The sequence below is a fragment of the Hyaena hyaena genome, unplaced genomic scaffold (genome assembly GCF_003009895.1).
Source record: "Hyaena hyaena isolate Hyena2069 unplaced genomic scaffold, ASM300989v1 scaffold_105, whole genome shotgun sequence".
In the NCBI taxonomy this organism is placed as follows: domain Eukaryota; kingdom Metazoa; phylum Chordata; class Mammalia; order Carnivora; family Hyaenidae; genus Hyaena; species Hyaena hyaena.
The window spans coordinates 1,461,189-1,488,501 of record NW_024080737.1 but is presented as its reverse complement, the minus strand read 5'-3'; the positions used below and the strand labels follow the sequence as shown (position 1 = coordinate 1,488,501).

The window sequence follows — 27,313 nt, the reverse complement described above, 5'->3', positions numbered from 1 at the left end:
TGGAACTTGAAGGTGTTATGCTGAGTAAAATAAGTCAGGCAGAGAAGGGCAGATACCGTACATTTGCACATATAGGTGGATTAAGAGGAACTTAATGGAGGACCATGGGGAAGAAGAAGGGGAGAAATAGTGGGGGAGAGGGAGGGAGGCAAACCAGGAGAGACTCTTGAATGCTGAGAACTGAGGGCTGATGGGGGTGGGGGAGAGGGGAAGGGGTGATGGGCATGGAGAAGGGCACTTGTTGGGATGAGCACTGGGTGTTATTTGGAAACCAACTTGACAATAAACTATTTAAGAAATAAATAAAAAAGACCTATCTCTGGACCATTTAGTAATATAAACCACTAAATCCCCTATATTATTTAAACTAGCTTGATTCAAGTGTTTTGTAATTTGGACCAAAGCTTCCTAACTGTCATACCTATCAGTTAGAAAACATTTATAGAAGAAAGGTAAGCAGACAAGGGGCTACCTTTAAGGCCAATTTCACAACTAATTGTAGAAAAGCAAGACTAGTAAGGAATAAAGAAGTGATTGCTATTGAGAAAAGCATGAGAAAAAAAAAAAGTCTCCAAATGATAGACAACTACCACAGCAGTGTGGGGTGGGAGAAAGACCAATCCATGTACTTCCCCCCGGCCCAGGAAGAGTGGGGCATGGGGTAGGGACTTAGCAGCAGGAAGGGTCTACCCTCAGCCAAAAGCCATTCTTATTTACTCCCTTTCCTTCAGCTTTCATATTGAACTGCTTAGCAATATGTGCAGTCTGCAATTATCAGAGTCATTTGACCTCCATTCTCTCTGTTGGTCCTTGCTACCTCCCTCTGAAGGATATATTTTATTATTATGTCCCATTTATAGATGGAGAAACTGTGGCCCAGAAACCCCAAGTTATACGTATGAGAAACAAGCAATAGAGAACAGACCCAGAACTCAGGTCTTTCTATTCCAAAGCCTATATATAATATTTGTCTTACAACCATCTATCCTTGAAGATGGTCTTTTTGTGTTATATCAAGTAGTTGGGGTCATCTAGAATGAAGCAAGGAGATCTCAGACATCTGGCTTCATCCCTACTGTTTCCTTCACCAAAAATAGCCAGAGCTTATTTTGTTGACAGTCACCATAATTTCTCTCAGCAGTGGCCCAGGCTCTCAAAGTATTGCCTTTCTACCTCCCTTGACTATCAAAATTCCCATTTCCTCATTCCCTGGAGACAAACTACAAGGAGGGGTTTTCTGAATGAATACTCAGTAAGATGTGAAATACTGGTAACTTTAGGTGTTAATCCTATCTCTGAACATAAGCACTTTATAAGTGAGGACTTGGAGAGAGAGTGACTTACACTGAAGAGGTTAATCTCCCACTATGAATTTCAGGCACTGTGGCAAACTGGAGTCAAAAATACTTTGGGTTGGGGCCCTTCCTAGTTATCTTGCTACATAAACCCCTTCTTCCTTCAGCTACTCAGATAGCTTTGGATACACCTTAATCCTGGAACAGAACTCCTCCTTCACCAGCCTAACATGGACTCAATCACTCCCAAAGTAATTCCATACAACTTAACACTTCATTCAGCAAACATTCTGAGTGCTTACTATATGCTGGCCCTATGCAGGCATTTCAACAAAGAAGCTGCGTTATTTAGGCTCTTTCACATGGCAAGGCATAAGAGATGGAAATTATTAGAAAGATAATGGGAACATGGAGCTACTAGAAGCAGATTTTAGCTGGCCAGGTCTTACAGAGAATGGGAACACTGCATAAGATGCAACAAGAGCTTCTGATGCCCTCAGGATACAAGAGCTCTGGTCAGCAGGTCATTTGGTCATTGCCTCAGGCTTGTTTATTATTCTTGCTTTAGTGAGTCCACTGTTAAGGTGACTCAACTTCTATCTACTTTCATTCATTTTCCTCCCTTTCTGACTAAATTTTTCTCCACTTCATAGCTTCTAGTACCTCATTGTTTCTGCTTCTAAGGCTCTGAGAGGATCTATTTGGGTCTGTTGGGAAGTGTCTAGTCCTAAGCATCTATTTTGGGTTCAACTCTCAAGCCAGGCACCTCATGAGTTCCCTGTGGACCAGGCACCAAGCAACCCTTGGCAGGTCCTTGGGATTCTGAAGAACCCACCTGGGAAATTTCCTCCTCTGCTCATTTTAGCAATGATCCTCCCCCCCCTCCACAAAAAAAAAAACAACCAAAAAGTGAGACTAGACTAGTTGGAGCAGAATGACAGGTCACTGTATATTTAGTGGTAATTTGCAAGAAAAGAACAGAATATTAGAGGGCTAGGGTACGAAGCACTGAAAGCAAGATGAGAAAAACAAGGTAGCAAAGTTGAGTAGGCTACTAAAAAACATGATCTTATTTGATCAAGACCTAAAAGGAGTGTAATATGTTGAAAGTGGACCTTAGGGACAAGATAATGGGGAATCCCTAGGAGCCTTCACAGAAACATGGAATACAAGAGCTGAAGAGTGCGTGGCATGCCATTTCTCCAACCCTCTCATTTCATAACTGGGGAAAGCCCATGAAAGGTAATTGGCCAATTAATTAATTCACAAAATTAGTGGTGGAGCCCTGACTCCTGAATCATGACCAGTAAACCACCAGCCTATATTTCTGAGCTAGTAATGTATTTTTCTTCCTAAAGACTGAGTAGATCACATTTAATGCCCAAAGGATTCTACTGATTGTCCTGGGGAATGTGGATATGGGCAAATAACAAAGTTGGGACATAGTAATTTAAGGTACTCACACAAGATAGTCTCTTTTCTACAGGGGTACCAGATATAATGAGATTTAACAGGAAAAAAAGTAAGAGTTTGGAATCTGAGATTCAAGTGTCATTCCTGCCACCAGCCAGCTGTGTGTGCATGAGTGCTATCAACTCTCTGAGCCTCAGGCTCTTTATTTGTCTAAGGAAAAATCAGGCCAGAAGACCACTCAGATCCCAGATACCCCTGACTCCTCTAGTTCTGATAATTCTGGGAAAGAAAGCATCTACTTTGGGGGGTTAAGCTCAGACAGAGGACCAGGAGCCCCAAACCAGATAACCGCCAATCAACTAAATTGAGAATTTAATAGGTTGTTCTCAAAATTATCTAAAGGCAAGTGGACTAAGGAAAGGATATGGCCTTTCACAAAATTTTGGCTTAGATTTGTTGCCATCTGTGAAGGTACTCAGAAAGGCATTTAAAATTATAACATTTCACATAGGGAAAAAAAAAGTATCTCCATAGTGCACCCTATATGGAGACATATTTAAACATGTAAACATTTTTTTTCTTTCTAGTTAGCTGAAAATGGAAGAGATATGGCAAGTATCCAGTACACAGAGTGGCATCTTAATACATTCTCTTAGTAATAAATTTTGGTGGATGGAAACTAAAAATGGACCATGTAGAGAGAAGGGTCTCCCAGTTGGAAGTCTTACTCTCAGAAAGCTAATAAATCTTTAGGCCATTCACAGGGTCACAGGGTCACTGCAGATGCTTAGACCCTAAACAACTCTTAAGAGGTGCCAATCACATCAAGTCTATATGGGCCATGCCCTGAGAGTGATACGCTGGAGCACAGGCTCCAAAATGGTCCACAGTGGCCCCAACCATGGGAGTATTAGCAATATCCTTCAGAATCCCATTGTGTTAAATGATACTTCAGCAGCTGTCTGTGGTACTAGCTCTTCTCATGATATTTCAGAACAAGTAACTATTCAAAAGAGTAAGCATATGGCAAGCATGTGGAAATTCTTTCAGTTGGACAAAGAAAACATTTTAATTTACTAACCAACTTTCAATCACCATAACATTCAGTTATAGTGAACATTCAGTAGCAAGAAATTGCGTGGATTTGAATCCCAGCGTTGGCATCTACTACTAGCTATGTAAGCTTTGGAAATGCTACTTAATCTCTCTGTGTATCAGTTTCCTCAAATATAAAATGGGGATAATAATAGTACATATATCATAAGGTTTTTATAAGAATTGAACTAAACTAAATGGTTTCATATTTAACTGGGTGTCAGTTGAGCATCCAACTTCAGCTCAAGTCATGATCTCATGGTTCATGAGTTTGAGCCCTGTGTTGGGCTCTGTGCTGACAGCTCAGATCTGGAACACACTTTGGATTCTGTGTCTCCTTTTCTCTGTGCTCCTCCCCCACTTCTGTGCACATTCTCACTCTCTCTCAAAAATAAATAAATTTTTAAAAACATAAAAAAAAAAGAATTTAGAACAGTGCCTGGCACATGGTAAGCACTATATATGGATTTGTTAAATAATAAGTAAAAAATACAAGTACATATTTATTATCATTTATGACTATTGCAGCATATTCTAATTGTTGGACAGAATGTTGTAGTAGCCATAGTACATTTTCAATTATACACCCAACTAAAACATTGCTAAGACAATAATTAAAACTGAAAGAAAAATAACCGATTGACAATTGTTTAAACTCCTCCTTCTCCAAAACAGATTAGACATGAAATATATAAGTTAAAGAACTGCATTCTTAACATAAGGTAGTATTTTGGATTTTGCAACAAATGTGTAAGTTCAGTATTTGGGGCATAAATTAGACTGCTAGACAAGGTGAAAGAGAACATCCAGATGAACATTTTCTTAAAGGTTTCATTTCTTCTTCCAAAATCATGAATATGAAGTGGTTTCATATGCTGACTGCAGCCCATCTCATTATAAGAATATATGAACTCAAAGAAATTAATTTTCTCTACAAATTTGGATTACACATATAGCATAACAACAATAATGGAAGGAAGGAAACACCATTAACACTTATACCTTAACACATCAATTGTTTACATTTTTCTTTGCTTCTTTCTATACCAAGTCCATTTGCCTGCCTTTCTTAAAAATTTTATTTTGCATAGTGGTTGGGAAAAAAAAGTAAAATGCTCTATAACCCTCAGTCATCTGCCCTCTTGCCTTATCACACCACACGCTCCCTCTGGGAGAAGCTTTTACCTATTCAGTAAATATTTATTGAATACCTCCCACATGCCAAGCACTGCTCCAGGTGCTGCTCCAGGTGCTGAGAATATAATGATGAACAAGAGAGACAAGGCCCCAGTTTCAAAAGAACTTAATTCTAATAGGAAATAAATATGTAAGCCAATACATGAACAAGATCATTCTAGACGTTTTTGGATCATGGAAGTCTCCTCTGGGGATATTTGAGCTGCTAGAAGAACGATGAGGTGGTAAGAGCCATGCGGTGAACCGAAAGCATCAGGTGCAGCACGTGCAAAAGCCCTGACATGGGGAAGAGCTTTGCACATTTGAAGAAGCTAATGGGGGCATATGGGAATGAGATGAGCCAGCAGAGGCCTAAGAGGTAGGCAGGAGTCGGCCTTGTGGGGCCTTGCAGGCCATGGTAAGGAGTTTGGATTTTATTTTACGTGCAACAGGAAGACTTTGGAGGACTTTAAGCAGAGGCAGGACATGTTCTGACATAACCCTTAGGTTACTCTTGTGGCTTAGTGAAGTGTGAATTATGGTGAGACAAAAACAGAAGGCTAGAGACCATTAGTAGGCTATTGCAGTAGTGAAAACAAGAGAGGATGGTGACATAGGCTGGGATGATGGAGTACAGTAGATGGATTCAAAATATATTCTGGAAGCAGCACCTATGAAGTTGCTGATGGATTAGATACAGAGGATGAGAGAAAGAGGACCCTAGAATGACTGGGATCCTTATTTTGGGGGTTAAGCAGTTGGGTGTACGATGGAGGTATTTACTTAGACTGGGATAGGATCATAGTTAGGAGTTCGTTTTAACGTACATTTAGTGTACAATACCTACTTGAAGTTTAACTGGAAATATCAGTTATGCAATTGGATCCATGAGTCTGAAGCTCAGGTCAGTTATATATCAGCACATAGTAACATGTAAAGCCATAGGGCCAGAAGAGAAGTAAGAGAGAGAATTGAAAACCAGGCCCAGTGATACTCCAGCTTTCAGAGGTCAAGAAAGGCAAAAAGCCAACTATAAAAACTGACAATCAGGATAGTGTAATGTTTCTGAAGCCCAGAGCATAAATTGACTCAAAAAAGAGAGAGATCTTGTCTATGTTGAATTCCATTCACAGGTCAAGTAAAATGATAGTGAAGAAAAATCCATGGGAATTGGTAATATGGACAGTTTCAGTGATTTTGGCAAGATCATTGCAGTGGAGTCCTAGAGATTGAAGCCAGAATGGAGTGGGTCAAGACTGAATGGATTCAATGCAATTCCAGTAAAAATCCAAATAGATTATTTCTTAAAAATTGACAAACGGATTCTAAAAAGCATATAGAAAAGCAAAGGGCCAAGAATGGCCAAATTACTCTTCAAGACCAAAGGAGTTTTTTCGTATCAGGACATGTGAAAATTCAAAAGTAGTTATGGAACATTGATATATGGCCTTGCATAGCCATGCATGGATGATTATTCAATAAATGGAATAATTGATCATCCATATGGGAAGAGTAAAATTCAATCCCTATGCCGTACCATTCTGAAATATGAATTTATAGATGGATTGAGAATGTAATATAAATGGCACAATTTAAAAACTTTTAGGAGAAAATTTTATAACCTCAAAGTAGAGAAGAATTTCTTAAATCAGAGACATAAAGTTTTAACCATTAAAGAAAAGTCTGATAAATTTGACCAAATTAAAATTAAGAACATCTGTTTCTTAATAGACACTATTACGAAAATTAAAACTCATACCACAAACTAAGATAGAAAGGGATGTTTGCCAGAACTATAACTAATAGGATTCGAATCCAGAATATCTACAGATCTCCTACCAATCAATATCAAAAGACAAGTGACTTGATAGAAAAGGCAAAAGATATACAAAGGAATTTCACAGAAGAGAAATCCCTATTGGCAAATAGACACATGAAAAAATGTTTGACTTTCTTCATACTTAAGAAAATGGAAATTAAGATGATAATGGGATAACATTTTGCATTCACTAAACTGATAAATTAAGAAATCAGAAAATACTGGGTGGTGGAAAGAATGTAGTCAACAGAAACTCCTAAAACTACTTCTGAGAATTCGAACTGGTGTAACTAACTTAGAAAACTTTGCATTATCTTAGAAAATGAAACAATCATATAGCCTATAGCCCAGCAGTTCCACGCAGATATAAACCCTAATGAGAAGGATGCCATGTTCATGACCTCAATGATCCTAAGAGTAAGAACAAGAAAAGACACAAGTATCCATTGACCAGAAAATGGATTAACAAATTACAGAATATTCTCACAATTTATTACATGTAAATGTAAGTGAATGCCCTGCAGCTACATGAAATAATATGGAAAATTCAAGTTCCACACATAGAGTCTACCATTTTGTAAAGCTCATAAACAAGAAAACCATTCATTATATTGTTTGGGGATTCACTATCCAAGACCCATCAGAAGGTGTCATCGTGGCCCCAAGCTAATACCAGGCTTCTCCATGGAGCAGTTTGAACAGGCTGGAGTTGGGAAATTGAGGAATAGACTTTTTGTTCTGGGACTTAAGAGTTAAATGTCTCAGGAAGTTCACACACACACACACACACACACACACACCCTGCCCAGCCCGGCCCAGATCTGACCCAGACGTGGGGGGTGAGGAATGAACACAGCAAGAACGCTGGAATCTGCCATTACGGTTTGGTTCCTCCTCTGCTGGAAAAGGCTTTTCTTTTGTCCTGTGGAACAGAAACTTGCCTTATATCCTATCCTGTGTATTCCTACTCTATGCCTCCTTAGAATAAATTCTGCTTTCTTGGCTCTTGATAAAGCTTTTAGAGTTTTGAGTCTGTCTTTTTTGGTTTCAAAAAGCCATACTCTTGCAAATCAAAAGGGCTTGTCCTCAGGCTATTTTATTTCCTTAGGGACTTAAAAAAACTATTCTGAAATTCAGAAATGTAGGCAATGACCCATTTGTTCTGTGCTATATCAAGTACTCTCCCCTTCCCTAAAACAAAAAGCCTCAGATTCAAGGTTATTCTTTTTTTTTTTTTTTTTAATATTTTTATTTTATTTCTAGGATAGAGAGAGACAGCGTGAGCAGGGGAGGGTCAGAGAGAGAGGGAGACACAGACTCTGAAACAGGCTCCAGGCTCTGAGCTGGCAGTCAGCACAGAGCCCGACACAGGGCTCGAACCCACGAACCGCGAGATCATGACCTAAGCGAAAGTCGGATGCTCAACCGACTAAGCCACCCAGGCGCCCCTATTCAAGGTTATTCTTAATGACTATGAGGGTTAAAACAACAATAACAACAACAGCAAACCTGAATGACTGAAAGGGAAAAAATATAGCAAGAGATATTTTAAAAATATTTTCCTGCTTTGCTCTTTCGCATGGGATTTCCTGCCCTTTAGGCCACATAGCCCCTTTCAATCACTCCAGTTGCACTGCTCACTACATTCCCAATGCATTTTACATTCCAACGGCAATGGCTGTCTGTACTTGTAATTCCCAAGAACACCAAGCCATTTGATGGCATCATGCCTTGGCACATGTGGTTTCTTTCTGCCTGCAATGCCCTCCATATAAACTGGCTTCCTCACTTTATAAGATCTCAACCCTTAAACCTGAGATTAAGCTATTTTCTGTCAGCTCCAAATCTACCTTTCTCTTCTCTGTTGGGGTTGAAATTACACAAACCCCCTTTTTCTTTTGTCAGCTGAATTCCTTTTAGTTTCAACAATAGGGGGTGCTAACGGGAACCAGAAGGCATGAGGAAGTTGAATAGACCTGTACTTTCCTACTTGCTTGCTTTTCTTATGCGGTCACCCAGCAATGAGCCTTTGTCCTGACAATGGCAGTTAGTTTCAGGCTCCAGTTTCTTCTGACATTACCAGAACCAGCTTCATCCTACCTTCCTTAGTCCCACTTTCCTTAGAAACACCGGTTGCCCTGTGTCCCTTCTTCTGAGGGCCAGGTCCCCTCTCTGTGTCATCCATCGCTAAGCTTCTGAACCTGATAACCCCAGTGTCGTCTTTGTTTGTTCAGACCTAGGAGGTGGTTGTTGCTTCCTGAAGTTACTATGTCTATGAAACCTATGTGTTCCCCTTTTGTATTTTCAGTTCTCTCTAAGACCTGGTTACCTAATTCCCTATATTAAATTTTCTCTCTTGACCTACATGTGTTGTTTGTGTTGTTTTGTTTTCCAGACTGATTGTCCTCAGTTAAGTGATGGGTAGCAGAATATGCCACCCCAAAATATTTGACGTAAAGATTATTTTGAGCTGAAGGCAACCGAGAAAAAACAGGGGAAAAGATCCCCACCCTCCCCCTATTTGCCTAAAAGCAAGATACAGATTTGTTAGAGTGTCCCCGCTGCCCCTCTCTACTAGGAAGGACAGAAGTTAATCACCCAGAAGAATCTACATAACAAACTTTTCTACCTATCCTTTCTCATCTGTTAGTTCCCCATGTATTTACCTTCCCACAGTTTACCAGCCAGAAACTCAGTCCTTTTCCTTTGTCTTGTCACTTTCTTAAAAGGCTATTGTGCTTTGGATAAACAAAATATGGTGTAGTTATTACAGTGGAATATTATTTCACCACAAAAAGCACTGAAGTACTGATACATGCTATAACATGGATGGATTTTGAAAACATCACGCTAAGTTAAAGAAACCAGACAAAAAGACCACATGTTGTACGATCCCATTTCTATGAAATGTCCAGAATAGGCAAATTCCTAGAGTCAGGAAGCAGATTAATGATTGCCAGGGGTGAGGGGACAGTGGGATGGCAGTGAATGCTGGAGTGTATGTTGTTTCTTTTTGAGGTGACAGCAATGGTTGCACAGCTCTGCAGATATACTAAAAACCATTGAATGATACACTTTAAAAGGTTTGACTTTATCATGTGAATTATATCTCAATAAAGGTGATATCATTTTTTTAAAATTATGTGCTTTTGTTAAAAATTCTATGAAGGCCAAGTTCTAACCACCCCCTTTGAGTTATTCATCACTGAGTACTCCTGTGCACATGGGCAATACATGCACTAATAAAATCTTTTCTCTTAATCTAATTTACAGAACATCAGCCAATAAACCTAAATGGGTAGAGGGAAGACAGGTTTTCCTCCCTACATAGGACTCTGGGGACCATTTCATCCACTCCCTCCTCATAAAAGCATTTATTTTTGTGCTTCCATAGCACCTTGTAGATGGCTCCTTTGAAGTGCTGCTAATCACAGTATTACAATGATTTTCCTATATGAGACTGTCCCACCTCTAAGGTTGTTAGCCTCTCAGAGGTAGAGATCATTTTTTATTCATCTTTATAGTACCTGAGTTTATCACAATGAATACACTCAATAAGTGATCCTCAAATTAACAAATAATCAAGTGAATGAATGAATACATGAATACATGACTATAGTAGCATGTATTTTATCCTGTTAAAACTTACAATAACACCTCTTTATCTACAGAATAAATCCAAGGCCTCCTCAATCTGGCCCATGTCTTCCTCTCTGGCTCCCCCCTCCACCTCATCCCCACCCCCATCTTCCCAGCCATACTGAATGGCTTATAGCTCCCAAAACGTGCATCTAGCCCTCCATCTTCGCAGTCCTTTCTTTTTGAAATGCTTATCTGTGTCTGATTCCTCTACTACTAAGCTATTTGAGGTACTCCTTTATTTCCACTGTCCAGGAGAGTTTTAGAATACAGTAGACAGTCAATGCATAATAATTAAATATGTCCATATTTCTGTAGCTTCCCTAATTGTCAACTTGGACTTTTGCACAATACTTTATGTAGGTTATATGCCATGATTTACTTAATCACTACTTTATTATTGGATATTAAGATCGTTTCCAAGGTTCATTATTACAAGTAATGCAGAGAGCACTTTTTTGAGGAAAGAGATTGTTTTCTTGTAAAGATAGCTATTTTTTTCTTAGACAAAGGTAGAATATGAGTTAGTAAAAAAAAAAAAGGAGTTTTCATTTTTCTCAGCTGGCTTCAGTGATCATGGGCCTGAGTTCTAGGAGATGGTTTTGGGGTCATCATGTCTTTAGAAATAATTTGACTCACAATAATTTTAAATATTTCCTAATGACTTGCAAATCAAAATGTCAGTATCCAAGTACTCCATACCCAGTAGACCAGCATACCTGAAACTTCATTGTCTCCAGCTTCTCTTTGGCAATACAGAGGCAGGAAGCAAATAGGTGGCATTTGATGGGCTGGTTGGTGTTTGAGGAACAGAATAATAGATAATTAGCTCATTGATGAAATTAAAATCAACTGAAACCACCACCATTGAATCATACCAAAGTTCTTTTCATTCTCTTTATCTGTTAAATGTCTTAGAAATAAAGAATTCCCTTGATACACAAAACAGAAACACTCATGAAAATCTAAGTACGAGTCCCTTCTACTGAACTTTGTTTTCCTAATTGGTTTTACATTTTGTAATTGTGGCTGTGTCTCCAACTATAACCTGAATTCAAATCAGATCCTTTCCTAAGCTATGTCAGACCACTGTAGTCTCAAGTATGTTGAGAATTTCCAACTTAAAGACGAGAGAGGTAGACAGAAAAGAGATTAAAGGGAAAGTGATGTGAACCTAAAAGTGACTTGCCTTCTGCCTTTAGTATGGTCAGTTTCCATGCCAAAAGCTGGACTTGTATCCTCATTTATAAATTGGGTAGAAGATACTCAAAGCCTTCTCTAACTCTGAATTTCTATGACCTTTTGTGGTTTCATTCTGATATGTGCAGAAACCTCAACTAAACCCAAATTCGTTTTTGGTTTCCCTGAATCTCAAGAACAAACAGCGGAGCCTAACTCCCTTGCAGGTGTAACTCATCTTGCATCCCCCTATCCAGATTTAAAATTAAAAAAATAGCCCAAAGAATGTAACTGCTGTGACTCCTCAGGAAATCTTTCTCTACTTCATTCATTATGATTTGTATGTTCTCTTTCCTCCAAATCTATGTGGAATCTGACTTGAACTCACTTTGCACTCTTTGGTGACGTAGAAATCTGAAATAAATCTCTTACACCCCGCAAAAGACAACTGTACCCAATTTAGCTGATCCACAGACCTAATCAGGAGAAATCTAACGGAAATGAATGGCTCCTCCTTACAACTTATCCAGACTGTTTTTAAGTTTATATTGTTGCTTTTTAACTTACAGTTAAAGAAGATCCACTTCAATTTGCAGAAGTTGCTCTGGGCCATCCCACATTCCTCAGGCTTAGTTTGCAGATAATAAAAGACCACTTGTCTCCTCTGCTCCTTCAGGTTTACCCATAATTTATCAGAAGAAAAGACATCATACAGCTCCGCGTTTCATTTTCTTCAGCCAGGCAGTTCCTCCAATTTCCTCTCCAAAAGAACATGCAGCTGTTTATAAAATGCCTCTATTTAGAAGTCCTCCTTAGGAGGCAAAAGGAAACCTCAGGCTTCTATGGTGTTCCGGCATTTTGCATCTTTGCTTTTAGATAACAAGTGATAACAAGTGAGTAAAAAGAATAAATAATATATTACTGTTTGCGAGGGGGAATAAAAGAGCAAAATCAATGTTTCCACCCCTACCAAGAAGGATGACTTCTCACCACGGGCCTCTGCTTAGGAAAGGTGTTGTTCAAAAAGCAACCAGCCCTCTTTACTGCCAGCTCATTAGCTAGAAGCCAGGACTGCCACAGTCCTGTTTAGCTATCTGGGGAGCACTGTTTTCAAGGTGAGGTGGAAGTCACTAATTAGGGAAGCCTGTATTTGGCCATCTCAGCTTTTAGAAGTGATGCTAGACGTTCAAAGTGATGAGATTCAAACGGGAAAGTTCAGCAAGCACAGCTGTTTACTATTAGGGGGAAGGCAGATTTGCCCCATATTTTTCTCCTTTGGATGAATTTAAGTGGTCAATGTTTTGCAATGTTCAACTGGTGTGACAGTAAGTGGTGACATAATGCAACGTATATTTTAAATACAAGCTAGAATTCTTCATTTAATTAGAATGCTGTAAAATGAGTACGACGTTCGTGTATCATAATTATAGCCTCAGATTAGTAACGGGCAGCATTTCACTCCTTTGTATTCACATTCAATCAATAGTACCTTTAATAGTCCATACACTTTTATTGAACCCCTTTTCTCTGCTAATCTGATTCTGATTTAGAATCTTTTTTTTTTAATTTTTTTTTTTTAAATGTTTTATTTATTTCTAGGAGAGAGAGAGACAGACAGCGTGAACAGGGGAGGGTCAGAGAGAGAGGGAGTCACAGACTGAAATAGGCTCCAGGCTCTGAGCTGGCAGTCAGCACAGAGCCCGACGCGGGGCTCGAACCCACGAACCGCGAGATCATGACCTAAGCGAAAGTCTGACGCTTAACCGACCAAGCCACCCAGGCGCCCCTAGAATCTTAATTCAGGCCCCGTTTACTACATTATTTTTAATGCAGACATTAGAACTAAAATATTACTAATTTAGTCATGTCCTGAGTCAGTGATCTAACATTCTGTAGGCTGGCAGAAAAGAAAATTGCCCTGGCAACTTACACGATTTCAGTAAAAGAAAGAGTCTTAGTTCTAGAGATACAGCCCTGAGCAAGAGACAATCCCGCTCACATGGAGGGGTCTTTCTACAGGGGAAGCAAACAATAAACAGGTAATTTAAAAAGTAGTTAAAACAATTTTTTAAATGTTTTTTAAGTTTATTTCTGAGAGAGAGAGAGAGAGAGAGAGAGAGAGAGAGAGAGCATGAACAGGGGATGGTCAGAGATAGAAGGAGACACAGAATCCGAAGCAGGGTCCGAGCTGGCTGTCAGCAAAGAGCCTGACACGGGGCTCGAACCCAGGAACCGTGAGATCATGACCTGAGCCAAAGTCGGACGCTTAACCGACTGAGCCACCCAGGTGTCCCTGAAACAATTTTTTGTTTTAACGTTTATTTATTTTTGAAGGAGAGAGCGACAGAGCATGAGCAGGGGAGGGGCAGAGAGAGATGGAGACACAGAATCTGAAGCAGACTCCAGGCTCTGATCTGTCAGCACAGAGCCCAACGCGGGACTTGAACCCACGAGCTGTGGGATCATGACCTGAGCTGAACTCAGACGCTTAACCAACTGAGCCACCCAGGTGCCCCTGAAAAAGTAATGTTAGATAATTATAAGTGTTATTTAAAAAACTGAAATAGGATGCGTGTTAGGGAATGACCAGTAAAATAAAGGCTAACTACTTTAGAGTAGTCATGGCAGAACCACGGAGGAGGTAACGTGTAAACTGAGACCTGAGTGAGGAAGTCCCATCCCTGGAAAGTCTGGGGGAGAATCTGAGGAGTATCCAGAGAAGCCCAAGGGAAAGGCTTGGCATGTTCAAGGAATAGGAAGAAGGGTAATGTGACTGCAGGGCTGTGGCTTAACAGAGATAGAGGAAATGAAGTCGTATAGGTAGGTAGGGGCTGCATAATGCAAGTCCTTTAGACCATGGTGAAGTAAAACTGGAAACCATTTAAAGATTTCAGACAATATATTAATATTATTTGTGTTTTAAAGTTATTGCTCTGGCTGCTTTACAGGAAAAAGATGAAAGCAAGGAGGCCAGCTTAGAGTAGTTGAGGCAAGAGACTGGTGGCTTCATACCAGCAGTGACATGAAATAAAGTGGATGGATTTGAGATGCTCTGGAGGCAGAGCCTCCAACATGCTGAAGACTTAGATATGGGGCAAGGGAAGGGTGGGAAACCAGTTAAGTGCTAAGGTTTGAATAACAGAGTGAATGGTAGCATCGTGAGATGGGGAACTGGATTCAGGTGGAGGGTAGGAATAGGTTCGAGGTGAAGGTAGGGAGCGAGAACTCTTTGTAGCCCTTTTATATGGAAGATTTCTGTTGGACATTGGACTGGAGGCATGAGAGCCAGGGAGATAAAAGTGTTTTATTTCATGTGAAATAATATACATGATCAGCATGTGAAAAATATGTAACGCCATGGGAGGAGAGAAAAGTAGGAAGCCCAGGACCAGGCCAGGATGCACTCTAACATTCGAGGGTCAGGGCAGCGTGTCATGAAAACAGAGATAGTACCTAACATGATGTAAAGGGAGTCAAAACACTGGACGTGAAGTACATTAGAGAAAGAATCTAAGGTGGCATAAACATGCTGAAAACTGCAGCACTCTGATATGTCAGCTTTCCTCTGTGGTGAAAATAAAGATGAAAAGCATTTCATCTGAGTTAGCAAATATTATGGAAAAGTAAATGAAGATCTTTATTCCATGAGGGTATTTATAACAAGTGACTGTCTCTGCATCACTGACACCTTTGTAAGCAGTTCTTCGGGAACTGTGACTTGTCTCACCGGTGGGGGGGGGGGGGTTGCTCTGTATCCTGGGACAAATTTGGGGGAATATACAGCACACCTGTGTTTATTCATGATGTAGAGAGTCCTGTTTGGTAATACCGAGTCATTTCCCCTTAGCTTCTAGAATTTAAAGATGGGGTGGGGATCTTACATCTGTGTGTAAAATCTCTGGGTTAGTTCTATGGAGGTGATGGCCCAATCTAGTCAGTTCTTAGTAACCAAGCCCTTAGGAGTCTTCTAGGGACTGCTCTCATGTTAACATGATAGGCGAGCCATGCCAACACCAACCAGGACAGAGTCCAGTGGCTCCGGAGATGACCATGGGCTTTGGATCCAGGCCCATCTACATTCAAATCCCAGCTCTGCCATGTTCTGCCTGTGTGCCCTGAGACGGGTTACCCAAGTCTCCACATCCCAGTTTCTTCATCTATAAGATGATGACAACACTTCACAAGCTTGTTGTGACATTAAATGAGGTACCATGTGCTGAGTGACTAATCCAGTGCCTCAGTGTGTAGTTAGGAGGTGTTCAATAAACCTATGTCTCCCCTCTTTTTATCCTGGAGCCTGTGGTAACAGACTCTAACCCACGGACACCCCCAGGTCCTCCTGACTCTGGCCTCACTTGCTATATTACTTTTTGAATGTAAAAATTAAACCTAAAATGTTAAACATTTAGATCATTTCCTGAGTCAGTGATCCTTTTTGTGAGCTGGCAGAGAGAAAATTACCTTGGCAACTTCTACTGCTATTTCAGTATGAGAAAGATTCTCAGTCAATGAGCAGCACTCTTTCTCAGTCTGGCTAATTTCCTTAACATTGCATTGGTGCTAATAACTTCCTATTTAAATTCTAGAATTTGAGACTAGTATCTCAACTCAGTAAGAACAGAAAAACTTCTGATCAACTGCTTACCAGATTTCCCTATTGTATATGGTATAATAATTTGTCACAGAATTGTTGTCTTGTTTGTTTGTTTAATTTATTAACTCAACCAATACATACCGAGACCCTGCTAAGTGCTTGACATAGACTAGATGCTGGAGTGACCATGACAAGTACGATGGACATAGTTCCTGCACTCACTCTTACACAGGCCAAGGTTAACCAGCCCGTTCCACTGGCAGAGAAGTGGCTTTCCTTCCCTACTACATTCCCAAGAGGTTTTTTACTTAGACAAAAATGCAACTTGTTTAAGATTCCTAGAATTGTTTAGAAATATGAACTAAAGGTTATTGCCATCTTTTCCCAGACGGCTTTCTCTTTAATTGAGGAACAGGAGCTGCTTTCTTTGTGTTTGTGTTTTTGATTATAAAAGTAACACATGTTTGCTTTAAAACATGTTAATCTGGTCTAAAATGGAATGCTTCTCCTCCTTGCTGGAGGAGAAGCTATTAAACTCTGGAATTTGATGTCTCTACTTCCAGACTCTTTTCTAAGCAGATACAAATACATGTCTATGCACACCCACCCCCGTGCCCCATGCACACACAATGTTTTGCTTGTTTTGTTTTTACAAAGATAATATCATATTCACATACTGTTCTGCTACTTGATGTTTTTTCATGGAGCAATGTCATGGATGTGCTATCATTTTACTATAGTAATCTACCTATGTTTTTAGTGGGTTATACAATGGCCATGGAATACATGAAATACAGTTGCTGAGTATTTTTTTAACCATTCTTCTACTGATAAGACTGTAGTGTATCCAATTTATTTCTATTAAAGGCAATTATTTAGCAAACGTTCTTGTCCATGTATAGTTTCACATTTGTGTGTGCTTATCTGTAGAATAGAATCCTGGAAGTAGAATTGCTAGGTCAAAGGGGTTGTGCATCTTAAACTTTGATAATGTGAAATTGCCTTTAAGAAAAATGACACCCGAGGCACCTGAGTGGCTCAGTCAGTTGATTGACCAACTTCAGCTCAGAACATCATTTCACGTTTGTGGTTTTGAACCCAGCATCAGGCTCTGTGCTGACAGCTCAGAGCCTGGAGCCTGCTTTGGATTCTGTGTCTCCCTCTCTCTCTCTCTGTCCCTCCCCTGCTCATGTTCTGGCTCTCAAAAAATAAAATAAAACATTAAAAAAATTTTTTTAAGAAAACAAAGATGACACCCTATTTAGATTCCCATCCTGTCAAAGATGACACCATATGAGAATGCTCACTTCCTTCCTCTCTCTCTACTACTGAATATAATCATTCTTAAGTTTGCCAATCTGGTAGGCCAAAAATGAGATTTCATTTCAGTTTGCAGACTCTTGGTTTTCACTCTGACATGTAAAAAACCTAGAAGCCACCCATCCCATCCTCACAACAAGGTAAAGCTGGACAAACTGAAAATCAGTGACTTTTCTTAGATCCATCAGAGAATTGAAGTTTCAACTCAAACCACACTCTGAAATCAGGAGAGACAAGTGTATCCAGAGAGATTCAACAGAAGCCACTGGAGTGATAAGGGTGAGACCACTTGACTTCACTATTAATTGTGATGAATTACCGGAGGCTGAATGTGGACTAGTGTGACAGTGAGAAATGCCTGGGGCCTTAATCATATGGGAGCCTCGCAACTTTGAGGTCTTTCTTCCCCAGGATCCTCATGGTGAGCATCTGAGAGACGTTCCCCATTGGCCTCGGCAGGGGGATGGGAAAAGTAGCGATGGTACAACCTTCCTGGGTCCTTCTCTATAACAGAGATCTACCTTCCTGAGACACTAAAGAGAGCTTGTCCCACCTGCAGTCCGGGATTTCCACCCTTCTCCGGCACCTAGCCTTTCAGTCTCACCTACAACAAACCCAAAAAACATAGTTAACCAGACAGTAGGAATGGAATATACGGGAGGAGGATCCTATGAGAGAGACAGAAACACCTATGAAGGCCAAACTTCCAAGACACAGGCCCACCAAAAGACTGAGATTTAATCAGAAGATTATAGAACACTTCCCCTCCCCCATACCTCACCACCTTACCAGTAAGCCTCCAGTGGATTACAACTGAGAGAATTGCAAGACCCAGATTCTCGAGTACAAAGGGAACCCCCAGAACCAAAAGAAGACATACAAATAAGGATACTAGAGGACTTTGGAACTTATAACTACGACAAACATTAAACATAGCCTACTCTAAACCAGATTAACATAAATCTTCATTTTAAGGCCTATTCACCTCAGTACCTATTACAAATACAACATATCTGGCTTATAAGACATATTAAAAGACAAGAATAAACACAATCTAAAGAGACAAAATAAGCATCGTAATCAATTTAGATATGACACAGATGATAGAATTATCAGGTAAGGAATTTAAAATAACCATGATCAATATGTTAAAAGTTCTAATATAAAAATAGAAGGTGCCTGAGTGGCTTAGTTCGTTAAGCCTCAGACTCATGGTTTCTGCTCAGATCATGATCTCACTGCTAGTGAGTTTGAGCCCCGCGTTGGGCTCTATGCTGACAGTGTATGGCCTGCTTGGGATTCTCTCTCTTTCTGTCCCTCCCCTGCTCAAACGCACCCCCCCTCTCTCTCAGATGAATGCATAAACTTGAAAAGAAAAGAAAAATAGACAGCATGTAAGATCAAATGGGTAATGTCAACAAAGAGGTGAAAACTATAAGAATCAAAAGGAAATACTAAAAATGAAAAACTGCCATTTTGTGAAATGAAAAAGTGAAAAAATTAAGAATATCTTTGGTGAGCTTGTGTACTGGACACAGTGAGGAAACAATTGGTGAATTTTAAGGTAACTCAGTAGGAACTTCCCAAACTGAAACTCAAAGAGAAAACAGAATTTTCAAAAACTGAACATAACTGTGGGACAATATCAAAAGAGCTAACATGTAAAAAAATAAAATAAAAAGATCTACCATGTGTGTGATTAGAATACTGCAAGGAAAGGAGAATAGGGCAGAAGGAATATTTGAAAAATAATGCCTAAGAATTTTTCAAAATGAATTACAGACAGCAACCCCCTCCCACACTCCCCAACCATCAACAGATCCAGGAGCTTCAGAGAACAGTAAGCAAGATTAGTACAACAACAACAACAACAACAACAATAAACTACAAAAAAAACAAAAAGAAAAAAAACCCCAACAAAGACCCCCAAACCTAGGCATTTGACTTTGCATCTCTTTCATTACTAGTGAAGCTTGGAATCTTGGAAATTTGTATTTTTTTCTCTAAATTATCTGCTCATATTCTTTGACTGTTTTTATCAATTTACAAGATTATTTCATATATGTAGTAATCCTTTGTCTGTTATATACATGGCAGGTGTTTTCTCCCATAACTATGTCTATGGAAACTTTAACCACACTGATACATTAAAAATGTTTGTAATCATTTGTCAATCTTTGTCCTTCTTGACTTTTAGGTTTTTTTTTTAAGTTTATTTTTATTAATTTTGAGAGAAGACAGAGAGCAAGCAGGGGAGGGGCAGAGAGGGAGGGAGACAGAATCCCAAGCAGGCTCCACACTGTCCAGCTATCAGTGCAGAGCCTGATGTAGGGCTCAATCTCACAAACCATGAGATAAATGATTTAAGCCAAAATCAAGAGTCAGACATTAACTGACTGAGTCATCCAGGTGCCCCAACTCTATACATTCTTAAAGAGTAATGATAATTACAGATATCTTTGTGGGGGGGTTTAAATTTGAATTTAATGGGATTGCTTCTAGTTTTTTACCATTACAGATAATATTTACTGTAGTATCTGATATCAAGTAAGAAAGTTTTCCTTCTAGTCTTAACTTGCTAACACTTTTCAAAAGATACAGGCATTCATTTTTAATATGCTTTTATAGTGTCTATTAAGATGATCATATGGACTTTCTCTCTTATTTTATAAATGCTTAACAGATTTCCTAACATTTATTAAGCCATTCTAGCATTCTTAGGTAAATACAAATTAGTTATAATATTTTATTCTTCCAATAGATTTTGACTTTCTAAATCTCTCCTGTATCTATAATTAATTCTCCCTTTTTCATTCTTAATATTGGTTATTTATGCTATGTTTTTAATTCAAATTACTCGGAAGTTTACCTTACATTTTACCTTCCAAGGAATCAGCTTTGTATTCTATGGAATCCTCAGGTTAACTTCATTTTTGCTAGTTTTTCCTTTTCATTAATTTTTGTTTTGTATCATTTCTCATTTTCTTTTGCTTTTTCAAAATGTTTATTTTATTATTTTTCTTTTTCTTAGATTCTTTAAATAAATATTTTCAATTTTTCTTTTTAAAAACTTGGGTCTGGGGCACCTGGGTAGCTCAGTGGGTTAAGCGTCCAACTCTTGATTTCAGCTCAGGTCATGATCCCGTGGTTTGTGAGTTCAGGCCCTGCATCAGACTCCATGCTGATGGCACAGAGTCTACTTGATATTCTCTCTCTCCCTGTCTCTGCCCCTCCCCTGCTCAAGCTCTCTCACTCTCAAAATAAATAAATAAAACTTAAAAAAATTTTAATACTAAAATTAAAAAACCTGGGTGTGCCCCCAAATGTTTTTAATTTTTTAAAAATAATTATTTTTCATAATAGCTTTTTTTGTTATTGCTTAATGAACTTCAGTATTTTTGGATCTCTTAGAGAATCTTAACTAAACTTATGTTAAAATTATTATTATCTGTGTCTCAAAAAATTCTATTTCGTTGATAGTTCCCCAACTGACTGTAGAATTCCTATTCCTCTACCTGTTGAAAAGCAGATTCTGATTATAGGGATAATGGCTGGGAAGGAGGTAGGTGTGGGATCAGGTGAACTTTCATTTAAGGTCTACAAGTAAATTACCATCTGGATGCAGGACTTCGTTTCTCTGATCTTGATTAACTCTAGATTATCTAAAGCCTTCTCTGGTCTGAGGGTCCACTCTGAGAGTTTTCTATGTGAAAGCTCCCACTTCCATCTAGAAAGCTATACTGCTGGCTTGATCCTAGTGACCAACACCAGGTAACTCTATTGAGATTGAGATTCAGATGCAGCTCATTTGTAATATTTAAATAATTACCTGTCCCTGCTCATGGTCCATTCTTTTCCTCCCTCCCTCCCTCCCTCCCTCCCTCCCTCCCTCCCTTCCTTCCTTCCTTCCTTCCTTCCTTCCTTCCTTCCTTCCTTCTTTCCTCATATGCTTTTCCTGGAGTTCTGCTTTTAAAAACTCACCTTGAGGGGCGCCTGGGTGGCTTAGTCGGTTAAGCGTCCGACTTTCGCTTGGGTCATGATCTCGCGGTTCGTGGGTTCGAGCCCCGCATCGGGCTGCGTGCTGACTGCCAGCTCAGAGCCTGGAGCCTATTTCAGAGTCTGTATCTCCCTCTCTCTCTGACCCTCCCCTGCTCACGCTGTCTCTCTCTCTCTCCTAGAAATAAATAAAAATATTTTTTAAAAAACTCACCTTGAAAAATGTCTTCTTTGGGTGCCTGGGTGGTTCGGTGGTCATTAAACATCTGACTTCAGCTCAGGTCCCACATCCACATTGAGTGAGCTCGTGCTCACTTCAGGTGAGCCCTGCTCCTCTCTCTCTCCTCCCCTTCCTCTCCTTCTGCCTCTCTTGAGAATATCTCTCTCTGCCCATCGTCCACTTGTGCCCCCTCTCTCTCTCTTAAAAAGAAACCAAAAATTTTAAAATGTCTTCTTTTCATCTCCTGAGCTTTCAGGCGTTTTTCTGTTTTGGAAGGTTTTCTGCCAGTTTTATCTCCTATGCTTTTCTCTTTTTTAAAAAAATTTTTATATTTATTTTTCAGAGAGAGACAGAGCATGAGTGGAGGAGGGGCAGAGAGAGGGAGACCCAGAATCTGAAGCAGGCTCCAGGTTTTCTGAGCTGTCAGCACAGAGCCCGAGGTGGGGCTGGAACTCACTAACAGGTGAGGTCATGACTTGAGCCGAAGTCGGAAGCTTAACCGACTGAGCAACCCAGGAGTATATATTTCTCAAAAACTTTTCAAGAATTTCTCCCTGTTTTGAGCCTGCTAGTGGTACCCTTGTTTTCTTAGCTCTGTTGTCAATTATTCTTACTTTTTATATTTTTTGTGTCATTTCAATGAGATTTGGGGTGGAATACTTAGCCATGTTTAAAGGCTTCCATCTTTTTCTATGCTCTCAAACAGATCACATAATGTAAGAATCATCTATATCTTAAGGCTTGCTAGAACTTGCCAATAAGCTACCTAAGCCTGGGCCACCTCTTCATTTATAATTTTGACTATTTGCTTCCTGAACTCATAAAAGTCCTTTTGTCTGCTGGCCTTTGGTTTCACTTTTGGATATTGCCTCTCATAAGAACCTACCTTGGTTTCACACATGCTACCCTTGTTCCCCATTTTAGCAAATCCAGTTATGGTTTCCTGTATTTCTGGAAAGAAGAAATCAGTTAACTCTTTTTCCCACTTAAGTGTCCCCTCTTCGTTCTACAGTGCATTTTTAACCAATTAAAACAAAATAGGAAGGGGGAGACTGAGTCAGTCAGTTAAGCATCCGACTCTTGATTTGGGCTCAGGTCATGATCTCAAGATTATGAGATCGTGCCCCATGTCACGTTCCCATGGAGCCCTCTTAGTATTCTGTCTCTCCCTTTCCCTCTATCTCACCCTCTCAGCAGCACCCCCCCCATACCGTCTCAAATGCACACTCTCTCCCTCTCTAAAAAATAAATAAATGAAAAGATTTAAAACAAAATAGGAAGGTCTTAGGTCTTCAGTGACCATATTTCTAAACCAAAAATTCATACTTGAAAACTGACAGCCAAGTATAATTCTAAGGAAAAATACATCAAATACTTGAAATTAATACTGTAAGTTAGATTACCAGACATATAAGCTGCACATTTAGTCAATGATGGCTTTTAAAAGGAGGTTGACTACCTCCAATAGGTGGACTACCACCTATAACTTTTATGTGCTGTTATGTATGTTTAAATATCAGATATTGAGTCTCTTATTCCCTGGGTTGGCACAGCCTGGAGGGTTCTCTGTAAGCAAAGAGTTAGTGGATTAATTCAACTCAAAAATGAGTGATCTTTTAAGGGCAAGAGGGTTTGACAGTAAGAGATACAAGAACAAAGCAGTAATATAGGAATAAAATCACCTCCAGAAATCAGGCATACTGTACAGATTTTTTTCTCCAAAAGATTTATTTCATGCTGCAAATTCCTACATGTCCTCATTAAATGAATGTATATTTATCACAGGGAAAACAATATGACTGTTAAGAGAATGATGACAGCTTAGTCTTAAAAGGGATGAGTCATCAAAAAGTGAGCAAAAAATTCAGAAGGGTCTCATTCACCAAGAGCTGAACGTTTCACAAAGTTTAACGTTCACACTTGAGCAGTTTGTACGGTTGCTACAATTGCCACCAGGCCTTCATGCAAATCTTCTGATCTTCTTAGATGAGAATTTCCAGCAATTGCTTATCTACCACGTGCTACTACATGACTCACCTAGCCTGGTTTATATAAAACATCTAGCCAGCACTGAACTTTTTTTTTTTTTAACTTTTTAAATGTGTGGGGTTTTTTTTTTTTTTTTGAGAGAGAGAGAAACAGAGACAGAGCATGAGTGGAGGTGGAGCAGAGAGAGGGAGACACAGAATCCAAAGCAGTCTCCAGGCTCTGAGCTGTCAGCATAGAGCCTGATGTGGAGCTTGAACTCATGAACGGTGAGATCATGGCCTGAGCCAAAGTCAGACACTTAACTGACTGAGCCACCCAACTGCCCCTAGCCAGCTCTGAATTTCCAAAAGGACCATGAACCCTTTAACATCTCTTTCCATGTCCATAGTTTCCAGAATCATTGAAGCTGATGGTGCAATGGAGCAAAGCTTTCTGCTCAAAGAGCAGCATCTTCCAAACCAAAGTGATTAAGCCCCATTCCAAGCACCCCCTATCCTTGTTGCTAAAGTGAGATCCAGTCCTTTCCAAACCATATTTAGGAAGATGCTGCTCAGTGTGATCTTCCCAAATAACACCCAATAGAGTTATATCCCCTATAGTAATTTTAATGACTGAGCATTAAGAGCTAGAGTCTGAACTGTGCCCAGGAGCTCACGAAATCTGCTCTCTGTGCCTGCTTAGGGAGCACGGCAGGGGATTTTCAGTCTTAAGCAGCTAGGCACGCCATGCATCTGGAATGAGAAGCAGGCCCTAAAATGTTCACAGCGTGTTGCAGCTGAATGTTTTTCTCTTCTTCAGAAGATAAACTAGAGTAGTTTTGATTTTGGGGTTTTTTTTCTGAATTTAAAAAATCCATACAGCAGAACATGATGGATGGGGGAGAGAAGTCAAACAAGCAATTCCGCAAACGTTTCTTATGCAAGAGCCACTTTCCCACAGGCCACTAAGCTTTTGCAGAGCTTTTCTCCGCCACATCACAAGGCATGGAGATGAAGCTGTGAAAATCCTTAGAGCAGAGTGATGAGGATGGGGCAAGGAGGAGAAATAAACCTTCTATCAGTTCTTCATTTAGGCCCAGAAACTGTGCCTGCACCAGTCCAGAAAAAACAGAGAATTCTCGCTCTCTCTCTCGCTCTCTTTTAATCTCCAAAGTTCTGTTTTTTCACCAAACCATGAAGAGCCACAACGTATACAAAATGAATCACAGGAAATCCACAGTTCTCAGCATTTATTTTTAAATAACACATGTAGTCATATTATGAGGAGTCATAAATACCATATATAAATCTAAAAATCCAGGCATTTAAAAAAATACATGTAGTCTTCTATGCTTAATTCCAAGGAAATGTTGAGAACGATTTATTTTTGAAAATCAGCATTATTTGGGTGGCAACCTTTGAAGGTTTTCCTTTACTGGTGAAAGACAGTGATTCATCTTACTCTGACTAAGGCAAACCCAAGTCAGGCTTGCTGATTCTCTGAGAGGTAGAGTCAGGGACACTTGTTAGCAAACACATTTCCTTGTCAGAAACTAATTAGTTTTGGTGCATGGTTTTTATCAAGTGCCTTCTGAAGAAACTGCAATGTCTTTCCTGAAATTTCCCTTTGCAAGAATCTATTTTTTTTTAATTTTTTTAATGTTTTAGTTATTTCTGAGAGAGAGACAGCATGAGCAGGGGAGAGTCAGAGAGAGAGGGAGACACAGAACCTGAAACAGGCTCCAGGCTCTGAGCTGGCTGTCAGCACAGAGCCCGACGCGGGGCTCGAACCCACAAACCGTGAGATCATGACCTGAGCCAAAGTCAGACACTCAACCGACTGAGCCACCCAGGTGCCCATGCAAGGATCTATTTTTAAGAATACATCTGATCCTAAAGAATAGTTTCTCATTTATGTGAAGGCTGCTGCCCTTTTGTATCTGCTTTTATATTGATTTCTACAGCCATTCTTGCCCTTCTGTTAGGAGAACAGGAGCTGAGGCTCTAATGCGACCCCTGGTAGCGAGAGCAGGTCCGTGCAGATGTGGTGCAGAGTTCCGCAGCTCCAAAACACATGTGAGCACACAGAACCCTCTTTACTTTTCAGTCTCAGGATCAGTGGATTTATTGGGATGGTGCTGACATAAAAAATGAAATGAAACATCTGAGTCTAACAGCTGCACAAAATTTGGACTCATGTAAACTGGTCTGACATCACACATTCTGCATGTGAGTTCCATGAGTATTCTCCATATGCTGCTAATACCATAACAAGCCTACAAAGTCCCTGTGGTTTATGGCGTGATGAGCTCCAGAGCTGGGGAAATGAGGCCAGGAAGCCCGCGCCATTTGCTGAATGGAGTTGGCTTTGGGTAATGTCTCATTCTCACTGAGCTACTCAAGTTCACTAGAGAAAAGAAGCCATGCTGGGCATGGAACCAGCAATAAGCTTTATGTTGGGGATTTTGGTTCCTTATTCTCCAGAAGGGTAGGAGAGAGGACTCACAATGATTTTGCCTGCTCCATAAAATAATAGGTGCAGGAGTGTAGTTAAGCCAGCTTACTCCATTCTTATAGTCAGGAGAAGGCAGGTAGAAAGAAAAAGTACATAAGGGCTCAACACAAAATCCTGGCAAGATACAGCAATCCTTTGCTGAAAGTCTGGAGTTCTCTCTAAGACACACAGTGGCATTGATCAGCTCAGTGACATGCCACATTGACCCGCAGCAATAAACAAAAGCTTCATGTGTTCTCTTTCTCTGCTAAAGACAGGGGTTACAGGCATTTAGCAAGTAGCTCCATGTTGCTCTGATGGGCTATGCATGCAATCTAGGAAAAATTCTGTTCTTATTTTATTTAAAAAAAGAAAAAGACTCAAAGTCACTTGTTTATCTGTTGGCTGATTAGCCACATAGAAAGAGACTTTTGGAAAATATTTAACAACAGCTTGGCTTTCCCTGTTTGCTCAGCATAATGCTCAACTGCTTCGCTCGCCATCAGTTGCTAGGATCAGAGAATACACACTACAAGTGTTGCATTATAAATATTTTTTTAATGTTTTATTTACTTCTGAGAGAGAAAGAGAGAGAGAGAGAGACAGCATGAGCAAGGGCGGGTCATAGAGAGAGGGAGACACAGAATCTGACACAAGCTCCAGGCTCTGAGCTAGCCGTCAGCACAGAGGCCGGCACGGGGCTCAAACCCATGAACCGTGAGATCATGACCTGAGCCAAAGTTGGGTGTTTAACCGACTTAGCCACCCAGACGCCTCCTTTAAAAAAAAAAAAAAAAATATATATATATATATATACACACACACACACATATACATATATATACATATATATAAAAATATACATATACATATATATACACATATATATACATACATATATATAAATGTTTTCAAGTGTCATATTATAAACAAATTCATCTGATTCTCAGGCCAATGAACTTATTGAATGTAGCACCTATCTGCACTGGAGAATCAGTAAATGGATATACCAGGTTAGGGCCCCTCATATTTTAGAGCACCTATTGGCTATATGTGGTAGTGCTTTCTAGCTCTATTAGACACTATACATACAGAGGCAGAAAGAG

General features: G+C 39.8%; 1 long non-coding RNA gene across 1 annotated transcript in view; it reads right to left on the bottom strand.

Annotated features, from left to right (window-relative positions):
• Positions 1-27,313, bottom strand: part of LOC120234275 — a 74,136-nt gene that overhangs the window by 11,721 nt on the left and 35,102 nt on the right. Inside the window, exons 2-3 of the long non-coding RNA XR_005529041.1 lie at positions 12,184-12,485; positions 11,157-11,228 (exon numbers count right to left, since the gene is read on the bottom strand). This is a non-coding gene — a long non-coding RNA (uncharacterized LOC120234275). The remainder of the gene's footprint in view (positions 1-11,156; positions 11,229-12,183; positions 12,486-27,313) is intronic.